The sequence below is a fragment of the Hyaena hyaena genome, unplaced genomic scaffold (assembly GCF_003009895.1).
Source record: "Hyaena hyaena isolate Hyena2069 unplaced genomic scaffold, ASM300989v1 scaffold_254, whole genome shotgun sequence".
Taxonomy (NCBI): Eukaryota; Metazoa; Chordata; class Mammalia; order Carnivora; family Hyaenidae; genus Hyaena; species Hyaena hyaena.
In genome coordinates this window covers 1,990,920-2,002,084 of record NW_024080890.1, presented here as the reverse complement: position 1 = coordinate 2,002,084, position 11,165 = coordinate 1,990,920, and positions in this window count along the sequence as shown.

Here is an 11,165-nt window from a genome sequence, read left to right as displayed (position 1 = left end):
ACGTGGGGCTCGAACCCACAAACTGTGAGATCGTGACCTGAGCTGAAGTCCGTCACCTAACCGACTGAGCCACCCAGACGCCCCCCACTCAACATTTTAAATAAAGACCAGTGTAAGCTGAGCCAACAGTGGACACACACATAAACACACACACACATACAAATATATACACACACATATATATTTATATATATATGTGTGTGTATATATATATATGTATATGTATAAAACGTTCTTATTTATTTTTTTCATGGTTTGGGTTTTTTCCAGAATGCTAAAGTAATCCAAAAATATTAAAGAGCAGAACAGTAAGTATGTACAATTCATAACATTATTTTAAACTTAAATTTTTACTAACACTATACACAGAACTTATTGTAACCATCATTAGTACTTTCAAGATCTCCTTCTTTGATTACCTTCTTTTCAGTTCAGATAACTGCTGGGTCTGACTGTTTCTTTTGACCAAGTGATGATCCCAAATGATTTAATAAATCATTATTAAAATAAATTATTAAGTTAATATTAAATATTCCAGTATTAAAGAACATTGAGCTTTAAATAGTTTAGTAACATTGAAATTACGTAAAACTGTCACTTGATGAAGGGAAAGCACTACACGTGGCAATTCTCTCAATAACGTTAAATATCATTGTTATCTGGGGTGCCTGGGTGGCTCAGTTGGTTATGTGTCTGACTCTTGATCTCAAGGTTATGAGTTCGAGCCCCGTGTTGGGCTCTGCCCTGGGTGTGAAGCCTGCTTAACAAAATATTATTGTTATCAAATATTAAAATTAAATAGTATTAAGTGTTTAGTGTTGTCATAACATTAAATTCTTTGCGCGTTGTCCCTTCATTGCCTGGGCTCCAGCGTGTTGGGGGTTGCTGGCCCATACAGTTTGTCAGGAGTTTTAGGCGGGAGGCAAACCCGGTCCCTGCTCACCATCTTGGCTGGAGCAGAAAGCCTCCATAACTCTGAATTCTTTCTTCGTATTTCCAATCTTCGCGTCTCTTCGTGCTGATTCCTTGTAAGTCTGTTCTGATGTGCCCGCTGGTCATGAACTCTCCTCAGTCCCGTTACCTGGGTGTGTTCAGGTGGCTCCACGCCCCAGCTTGGACTGGGTGGCTTACGCACAGGAGACATTTATTCCTCGCACGTCGGCAGGCCGGAAGTCCCAGATAAAGGCGGCGGCAGAGGTAGCGTCTGGTGGGTTCTGCTTCCTGGTTCACGGGCCCATCTTTGTGCCACGTCCTCGCAGAGCCTGACGTGGGGCTCGAACTCACAAACCGCGAGTTCATGACCTGAGCCCAAACCACGAGTCGGACGCTCAACCGACTGAGCCTGAGTCAGTTGTGAGCCACACGGGGCATGGACTTGAAATCACATGTTGAGGCTCCCAAGGCCACCTCAGGTTTGGTGATCTGCTGGGACTCACAGGACTTGGGACACACTCACACTCATGGGTATGACTCACTGCAGCGCAAGGACGCAAAGCAAAATCTGTCTGGAGAAAAGGTGAACGATCCGGAATCCGGAGGGAGCCAGGACCCGGCTTCCAGGAGCCCGGCCAGTGCAGCCACGCTGGGGTATGCGAAGTCCCTTCAGCGACACTCGGTGACAACACACGTGCACCAAGGTCTGCCAGGGCAGCTCGCTGGAGACTTGCTGCCCGTGTTGTTCCCGGGGGCTGTTCACCGAGGCACCTGGTGCCTAGCAGGCAGCAGAATTCCGGACTCCCTCACAGAGACCAGTGTTCCACACAAACCCCATCGTCTGCACTGTTTAGGCACCAGGAGCTGCTGTATCAGGGACTAGTGAGACCCCTCCCCAAATCCACATTCACAGACACCGGCCGGGGGCCAATCCTGCAAATTTTGTTTGTTTAAGTCTTTCAAATTTGATTAATTCAATTATTTTGAGAGAGAGAGAGAGAGAGAGAGAGAGCACAAGCAGGGGAAGGGCAGAGAGAGAGGGAGACAGAGAATCCCAGGCAGCTCTGTACCATCAGTGCAGAGCCCGATGTGTGCTCGAAGCCACGAACAGTGAGATCATGAGCTGAGTCAAAATCGAGTCAGACACTTGGCCGACTGAGTCCCCCCAGGCACCCTGCAAACTTTCTTGTTACGAGAACACTTTTCTGCCCGCTCCACCAGCCCCATGCCCGCAGAGTCGGGCTCTCTCACCTCTTCACTGTCCCAGGGCGAGTTTTCCTGGACTATGACGCCAGAACGTCCGCCCTCGGGAGACCTGACTCCTGTCCAGTTCACGAGTTTTGTTTGCTTCTTAGAGGTGGGCTGGGAAGGGGCTTGGAAAATACCCCTACTTCTTGTGGGTCTGGTAATTTGTTAGAAAGTGCGTCTTCTCGGGGCGCCTGGGTGGCTTAGTTGGTTAAGCGTCCTACTTTCGCTTAGGTCATGATCTCGCGGTTCGTGGGTTCGAGCCCTGCGTCGGGCTCTGTGCTGACTGCCAGCTCAGAGCCTGGAGCCAATTTCAGAGTCTGTGTCTCCCTCTCTCTCTGACCCTCCCCTGCTCACGCTGTCTCTCTCTCTCTCTCCTAGAAATAAATTTAAAAAAAAAAAAGTGCGTCTTCTTGAGAATCCAATGCCTCCCAAGTGGGGAACTCCTCAGTGCAGCTAACTTGTTATGTGTCAGAAATGAAAGTACTTCCTATTTACTTGTAAAATAATGTTTTAAAGGGGCCCCCAGGTGGCTCACTCTGTTGAGCACCAACTTCAGCTCAGGTCTTGATCTCACGGTTCATGAGTTCGAGCCCTGCGTTGGGCTCTGTGCTGACAGCTCGGAGCCTGGAGCTGCTTCGGATTCTGTGTCTCCCCCTCTCTCTGCCCCTCCCCTGCTCATTGTCCCCTCCCCCAAAATAAAATAAACATAAGAAATTTTTAAAATAATGAAAGTAAACTAATTTTTTAAAATATTCATTTCTTTTGAGAGCAGGAGACAGTACCTGAGCAGGAGAAGGACAAAGAGAGGGACAGAGAACCCCAAGCAGGCCCCGTGCTGCCGGCAGAGAGCCCCATGGGGGCTGAATCCCAACAACCACGAGATCGTGGCCCGAGCCGAAACCAAGAGTCAGACACTCTACTGACTGAGCCACCCAGGTGCCACTGAAAATAATTTTTTTAAATCCCAGTAAGAATTCTTAATTTTGGTTATCAGGCTAAAAAATACACATAAATGTTGGGGGATTGTCATCCACTGAATAATGTTCCCACAGAAACTTCGGAAACCCAAGTTTCCGTTATCTACCTGGGGACCTGCTTCTGGCTGCCCGGAACCAATGTGGGCTCCCTTGTCCCTGTGACCAGGGCTGACTTGTCCCTTAGGCATGGCGTTTAGGGATTATGGTGCTTTCAGGGAACCACAAAGGTGTTTTTAGGGGCCACAGAAAAAAATGGTTCCAAGTCGTATGAATTATAAGACTCTTCCTGAGCTCTGGTAAGTTTCAACTGTAACTCTCTGGACCAATCAAATCAGTTTTCAGGGAGTGGGCTTCAACCCCCGCCCCCCACATTGTGTAAAGCCTTGCCTCAGTGGCAGAGTCCAGTCATTTCCAACTATTCAATCTGACAAATAGGGAAAAGTTCCATGGATGTTTCTAGAATTATGTGGGCAGACAGGGGCTTCCCTTCTTAGAGACCCAACAACAGTTGATATAAATTATTTTAAATGAAAGGGCTTGTAGGGTACATTGCACTATGTCCTTTTCCTTTACTGAGAAATCAAACAAAAATGACATCACACGTTACATAGTATTCAATAATCTATCTTTGGTCTTTGAATCTGTGAACAGAAACTGGTTCTTAATAAGCTCTATGACCTCACCTTGGAGATCCAACTTGCATGCCTGTGAAAATCTCCTTTTCATCACTGAGATGATTAAGACCACATCTCTGCTTTCCTACACACAACATTTCTATTTCTAGTTGTACAAATTAAGGTTTCTTCCTGATTTTCCAATATCGTTATCACGTGACAGAGAAGTAGGTCTAATGTGTCTGCCATTTTACCTACATATCATGTTTGCTACCAAAGCATTGCGAATCAAAAGGGAGGGCTCTTCCTTTGTCCAGCAAGTCAGAGGTCACCCCGGCCTCTTTCTATAGAATACATCCTTGTCACCTAGGCCATCAGAAGACCTGACAAAGCAAAGGGTTGTTTCACGGTAGGTGGTGACCCATGATCAGATTATACCATTCACATAATGGGTTGTGGCGGAGGCTTTTCATGATAAATGAATAAAACTGACAGAGGTAGACTTACTGTGAAGCTAAGAAAGTTCAGGTTTGAGGGCTCTTCGCTTTACAGGCTCCTTCCAAGTCGTGATATCTTAATATGGTGAATTTTATAAAAACATGGCCACACATATACTGGACATAAGAGAGAGGAGTCTAGGGGCGCCTGGGTGGCTTAGTCGGTTAAGCGTCCGACTTTCGCTTGGGTCATGATCTCGCGGTTCGTGGGTTTGAGCCCCGCGTCGGCTCTGTGCTGACTGCCAGCTCAGAGCCTGGAGCCTGTTTCAGTCTGTGACTTCCTCTCTCTCTGACCCTCCCCTGTTCACACTGTCTCTCTCTCTCCTAGAAATAAATAAAAACATTAAAAAAAAAAAAAAAAGAGAGAGGAGTCTATTTCTTCCCATTCTGATATCCCACCCACCATTATTTCTTTCATGATAGTTCTACTAAGGTGAACATAGGCTTTTGGGGACCTGACTAAGGGCGAGTTGAGGAGGGGGATAAATTTAGTTCTCATTTAGTGAGATCTGTATGTGGTTTTTCGGGTCAAGTTTGAGAAAATCTCTACTGAGTTCTTTCACGCTTGGAGTTTGGGGAAATTTTCCCACAGGCAAGATTTTGGAATACAGGCACGGACATCCAGGGCTACATGCTTTAGGACATGTTAGCAAATCTACTGATGACAAAGTAATAAGCTTCAGTTCCATTTCTGACCAAGATGGAGTCAGAGTGGCTGGATTTACTATCCTCTATGACACAGCTAAATCCAGACAAAATATATGAAAGAATGGTTTTGAAAACATTGCACGTCAGACAACAAAGAACAGTGACCACTGAGAGATGAGAAAGAAATGAGGTAAACCACCAGTCCTCACACTGAGGAGCTGGAGCTGGGAGTCCAGGAAAGACAGTGGCCAGGGCTTCGAGACTAGGGTACCAGAGAGGAGAGAGCTGTAAGGAGAGAGGCCTCTTGACTCCTTAGTTAGGTACTGAGGAATCCATGCATGTGAAAGAACTCCCTGAGGCTGGGGAGACGGCCCCCTGAAAGGACTGGAGGGAGCGAACCATCCCTAGAGCTCACACAGTGCTGAAAATAATTCATGGGACGTTGGGTAGGAGTGTGGTTCCCTCAGTACTGGAGCAAAGCTAACCCATATTAAATGCTGCTCTGATCCCACCTAACGCAGTTTAAAAGCAAAATCTAAAAGGATAGAACTGTTTCCAAGTAAGTTAATTATATCCCCTAAACAAAGCTCTAGAACATTTATAGGAATACAAAAATGCCCAGCACCCAACATGTTAAAATTCACAATGTCTGCTATCCAACAAAAAATTACCAGATATGCCAAGAAGCAAGAAAATGTTACCCAGAATCAGGAGGAAAAGAAACAAATTGAAGCCAACCCAGAAATAGAACAGGTGATAGAATTAGTATATAAGGACATTTTAAAAAGTTGTTATAATTGTATTCCATATGTTCAAGAAGTTAGAGGAAAGATGGAACACGGTAAGTATAGACACAGAAGATATAAATAAGATCTAAATCAAACTTCTAGAGAAGAAAACTACATCAGCTCGTTAATTGCAGATTAGACTTTACAGAAAAAAAGTTTAGTGAATTAGAAACATAGCAAGAGAAAATATCCAAAATGAAGGGGGGGGGGGGGGGAAGGGGGAGGAGAAAAAATCAGCAGAGCAACAGTGATTTATGAGACGATTTAAAATGGCCTAATGAATGTGTGATTGGAGTCCTTGAAGGAGAAGAAAGAGAGGATAGGAAAGAAAGAAATAAAATTGAAGAAATAATGGCTGAAAAATTCCAAATCTGATAAAAGCAATAAATTCAAACATCTAAGAAATTAAATGAACCCATGTGTATATGGGTACAACACACCCCATAAAAATTACACCAAGATACATCATAATCAGATTGTATAAAACTGGTAATAAGGAAAAAAATTTACATTTCCTTATTTATTTTGAGAGAGAGCAAGAGAACATGTGAGTGAGTTGGGGAGGGGCAGAGAGAGAATCTCAAGTGGGGCTCAAATGCACAAACCCTGAGATCATGGCCTGAGCTGAAATCAAGAGTCAGACACTTAACTAACTGAGCCACCCAGGCGTCCCAAGGGGGGAAAAAAAAACACTTTAAAACAGCCAGAGTAAAAATGATACCTTCTGTATAGGGGAACAAAGACAAGGACTACAGATTTCCCACTGAAAACAATTTAAGCTAGAAACAGTGAAGCAACATCTTTAAAGTACTGAAGGAAAGAATTATCCATCTAGAATTCTATACCTAGCAAAACTATCTTTCAGGATTGACAAAATAAAGTCTATAGCATACGTAAGTGGAAAGAATTCAGCAGCAGTAGACCAGCGCTATAGGAAATACTCATGTTGCTGTGCTATAGGCAGGGAGCAATGATACCATATGGAAATTTGGATCTGCAGATGAAATGAGGAACACCAGAAATGGAAATTCACAAGGGTAAATAGAAATACTTTTTTTTAAAATTGGATTTCTTTAAAATTTAGTTGATTATTTAAAGTGAAAACAGTAAAAATGTATTGTGAGGCTTAAGCCATACACAGAAGTGAACATCTGACAATCATAGCACAAACACCAGGAAAGGAGAAAAGGAAGTACATGGCATCCATTCTTATGTCATATGTCAGGTGGTAGGGTATCCCTTGAGGATAGACTATGAAAAGGCAAAGATATATACTATAAACTGTAACATACTAAAATAATAAAACAAAGTTATAGCTAATAAGCCAACCAAGGAGAGAAATGGAATCAGAAAAAAAAAATAAAAACCAACTCAGTTAATCCAAAATAAGAAAGAGAAAAAGAAAACAGGGAACACAGAATGGAAATAGAAAATGGCTAATACGGTGTTAAATGTAAATGATCTAAATACTCTGATTAAAAGGCAGAGAGGTCAGGAGCACCTGGGTGGCTCAGTCAGTTAAGTGTCCAATTCTTGGTTTTGGCTCAGGTCATGATCTAAGGGTTCATGAGTTCAAGCCCCGTGTTGGGCTCTGCTCTGGCAGCACAGAGGCTGCTAGGGATTCTCTCTCTCTCCCTCTCTCTTTGCCTCTTCCCCACTCATGCCATCTCTGTCTCTCTCAAAATAAATAAATAAACTTAAAAAAAAAGGATGTCTGACTGGATTAAAAAATCAATGCCCCAATTCATGCTGCCTGCAAGAAACATACTAAATATAATAACACAAATAGGTAAAATAATGGAAAAAAATATATCATGCTAAAACTTGTCAAGAGAGAGCTGGAGTAATATTAATACAAACAAAGTAGGTTTCATGGTAGATAAAGAAGCTCATTTATAAATAATAGTGGGGTCAGCTCATCAATCCTGTACATATATGCAGTTAGTATCAGGGCATTCAACTACATGAAACACAAATTGGTAGAACTGAAAGGAGAAAAGAAACAAATAGACAATTACAGTCCTTCCTCCCTCCCTCCCTCCCTCCCTCCCTTCTTTCCTTTCCCCCTTTGTTAAAAAGCCATTAGGTAGATCCTGTGAGGTTGGTGGTTGGCCTGCATGTGGAAGACAGGTCCCAGGGACTGGGGGTTGGCTACACACAGGAAGACTGAGGCCAGGGGGGGCTTGGCTTTTCACAATCAGAGAAGGAAGGTATAAATATACAAAGTGGGAGTCAGGAAATGAACCACCTGGCATTGGATTAGAATTGAAGCTATTGGTGTAAACTCAAGATTTGTGCATGTCCAGATAGGTCTAGAAGATTCAGAGATAAATCCAGATGTCAGTGTGTGTGTGTGTGTGTGTGTGTGTGTGTGTATTTTCCCTTTAAGCCTGTCTGCTGCAGGACCGGGCCAACCCACATCTTGCATCAATGAGCACACTTAGTGTCCAGATCTTGGTCTCCAAACAAGATTCTCCACTAAAAGGAACCACAATCCTTAGAGAAACACCTGATTTTGGGACTTTGGCAGGGAAAGGACAGGGTGAGTCTGGAACACTGTGTTGAGTGAGAAGCAAGAAAGTACTCAGAGAACAAGGGGGACCTGTCGCAGGTCAGAGAAGCCAGTCTGACGCTCCCACGGGTTTTGAGCATCGAAACGTAAAGAATGATGGCAACTGATTATAACCCATTGGATAGACTAGGAATCCCCCAGTCCACAACACAGAAACAATGAACATATTAGTGGGAATAAGAGACGTTTTTTTCTTGTAGTACAGAGCACACAGATAAATGAAGGCATGAAGGTATAAGAAAAATCTCCATTTGGCAACCACTATAAAAATAAGTAATTCAGGCAAAAAAAAGTCAACGGAGGCTAAAATTTGTGAGATGAAAAACGGGATTCTACATAGCCTGAAAATACCTCCCCACAAAACATTTATCAAAGGGGGAAAGCACGGTGGAGAAATGATACAAGGGACACCACCAGTGCCAGGCCAGAGAAGCAGTGCACGCCACGGGTCAGAAAGGAAAGAACGTGGCTTCTGTGATACTCTGGTACCAAAAAAGGAAAATGAAACTGAGGTCTAATCAGGAGGGAATGCTGAACTCCAATTAAGGGTGCTCTCTACCAGATGGTTGGTCCATCATCATTAAAAATGATCAAGGCCATGAAAGCCAAAGAAATACAGAGACAGCCCAGACTGAAGGAGACGAGAGGGCTGGGCCGTGTGAGCATGCGGAAGGGGAAGTAATGCCCCGCGTGGGAGGATGGTGATGGATTCACATTAGGTAGAAATCCTATTTTTCCATGAACTTTTGGTTCCCAACAGTGAGCTTGGTACTACATTACACACACCTCCACACACGTGGGTGGGGCTTCACACGCATCAAGAGCTCAGTGTAGGGGCGCATGGGTGGTTCGGTCGGTTAAGTGGCTGATTTGGCTCAGGTCATGATCTCATGGTTCCTGAGTTTGAGCCCTGCGTCAGCTCTGCTCTGACAGTATGGAGTCTGGGATTCTTTTCTCTCTAAATAAATAAACACATAAACAAACAAACAAACTTAAACAAAGGAACTCAGTGCAGTTATGACTACATACTAGTAGTAGCTAGTAATTAGCCATCACTCTTCTTAGGTTGACAGGTGAATTTCTTGGACAACCCACCACACCAGGGGGACGTAATGGGCACTGGGGCAGTACCAGGGACACTCACGCAGCCTGCCCCACACCCACAGCAGTGACAGCAGCACAAGGGTGGGTGGCAGTTCCAAAGGGCAAGGGACTCGTCAATCTGAGGCCAGCCCCTTGAACACTTCCGCACTTCCCGGGCTCACTGAGAACTGCATAAAAACTTAAATGCACTCTGGGTCTCTGAGTAGCTGAATCAGAATCTGGGGAACTTTTGCAGAGGCTCAGCAAGCTCCTTTACTAATATTAGCTGAGAATGAATGGACTGGTTGTGTCTAGGCTCTGACAAAAGTTCTTTGCTGTTATTTAACAAATACTTCATGTGCCTCTTCCCTCTGCCCAGCCCTAGAGCACGTACAGAGAAAGCAGAAGGAGGCAAGGTGATGGGAGTATTTGGCTCTTCAGGGTGTGATGGGAACACTGAGGTGCCTCCTTTGAGCAGGAGTGAGCAGCAGGTGGAGAGGGTCAGGAAGTGTGTCCTGGAAATGCCAACCCCAGTAAGTGGGATCTCAGACATTCGCTGGGCACAGTGCAGGTGTGCTAATTGGATGTCAGTGGGCTGACCAAAGGACCCTACCTTGGAGGACGGGACCGAGAGTTGATCACAGGACCCCCAAATTCATGCTTATTTTTTTAATGTCTTGCTTATTATGGGGGGGGGAGAGAGAGAGAAGAGTGCGAGTTGGGGAGGGGCAGAGAGAAAGGGAGACACGGAATCGAAAGCAGGCTCCAGGCTCTGAGCTGTCAGCACAGAGCCCGACGTGGGGCTTGAACTCACAGACAGGGAGACCAGGACCTGAGCCAAAGTCGTACGTTAACCCAGTGAGTCACCCCAGGCTTTGTTTTTAAAGCGCCCTGTGCAGCACGGGGACTCTCCAGGCATTCGTCTTGTAGGAGCCATTCCCGCCACTCTCCCATCAGAGCTCACAGAGCCCACGTTCTTACAAGAGCCGAGGCTGGGCCTCTCGTGGGGGGAAAGCATTACGTGTTGGAGATGTGCTTTTGCCTCCTGAGTGTGTGCTAAGACTGGGGAGAAGGCCAGAGGACTGCCACAGTCCCAGACCGAAAAGGCTTGTCACCACTGCCAAGAAAAGGGCACAGTAAACGCTTGAAATGAGAGTATCTGGCAGCCCATTGGGCAGCAGAGCTAAGGCAGATCAGAACGAAAAGGTCATATACTGTTCATTCAGGAGGAGTGTGGCTATGAAGCTGTTGACAGGGGTCCCCAAGACGGGGCTAGGGGCTCCGGGGAGGAGGAGGGCTCGGAAAAGCCCAGTGCGAGACTGGCTACTGCCGCAGACAGGCTCCTTCCCTTCCTGCCCTCAGTGTGGTGGCGGTCGTCACACGGGCCACGGCTTGCGCTCCCTCATGGGGAAAGCCAGGGACATAAGAAGGCGATCGATCCTGGCATCACAGAAGGGCCTCGTTAGGATAGCAGAAGATGCCACAACCTCGAACCCTGAAAATTAGGCGGCAAAACTAGATCACTCTGCTGAAACGTCAATGGGGGGTGACCATGTTGTTCACCCATTTACCCCCGTCAGCATTCAAAAACTAATGTGAACAGTAGAGGAATCGGTGGATAAGCAGACTGTGGGAAGGCTTATACGGTTCAATGACGATGTACTTGGGGCGCCCTAGCGACCAAAGTTTCACTGCCAGCCCCATTCCACGAGCAGCCTGGATCCGCTGGGGAGACACGAGCTCTCACAGCCCTCGACAGCTCCTCCTGTTACAGAGAACGGCTTCGTCTTTACTTTCAGAAATGT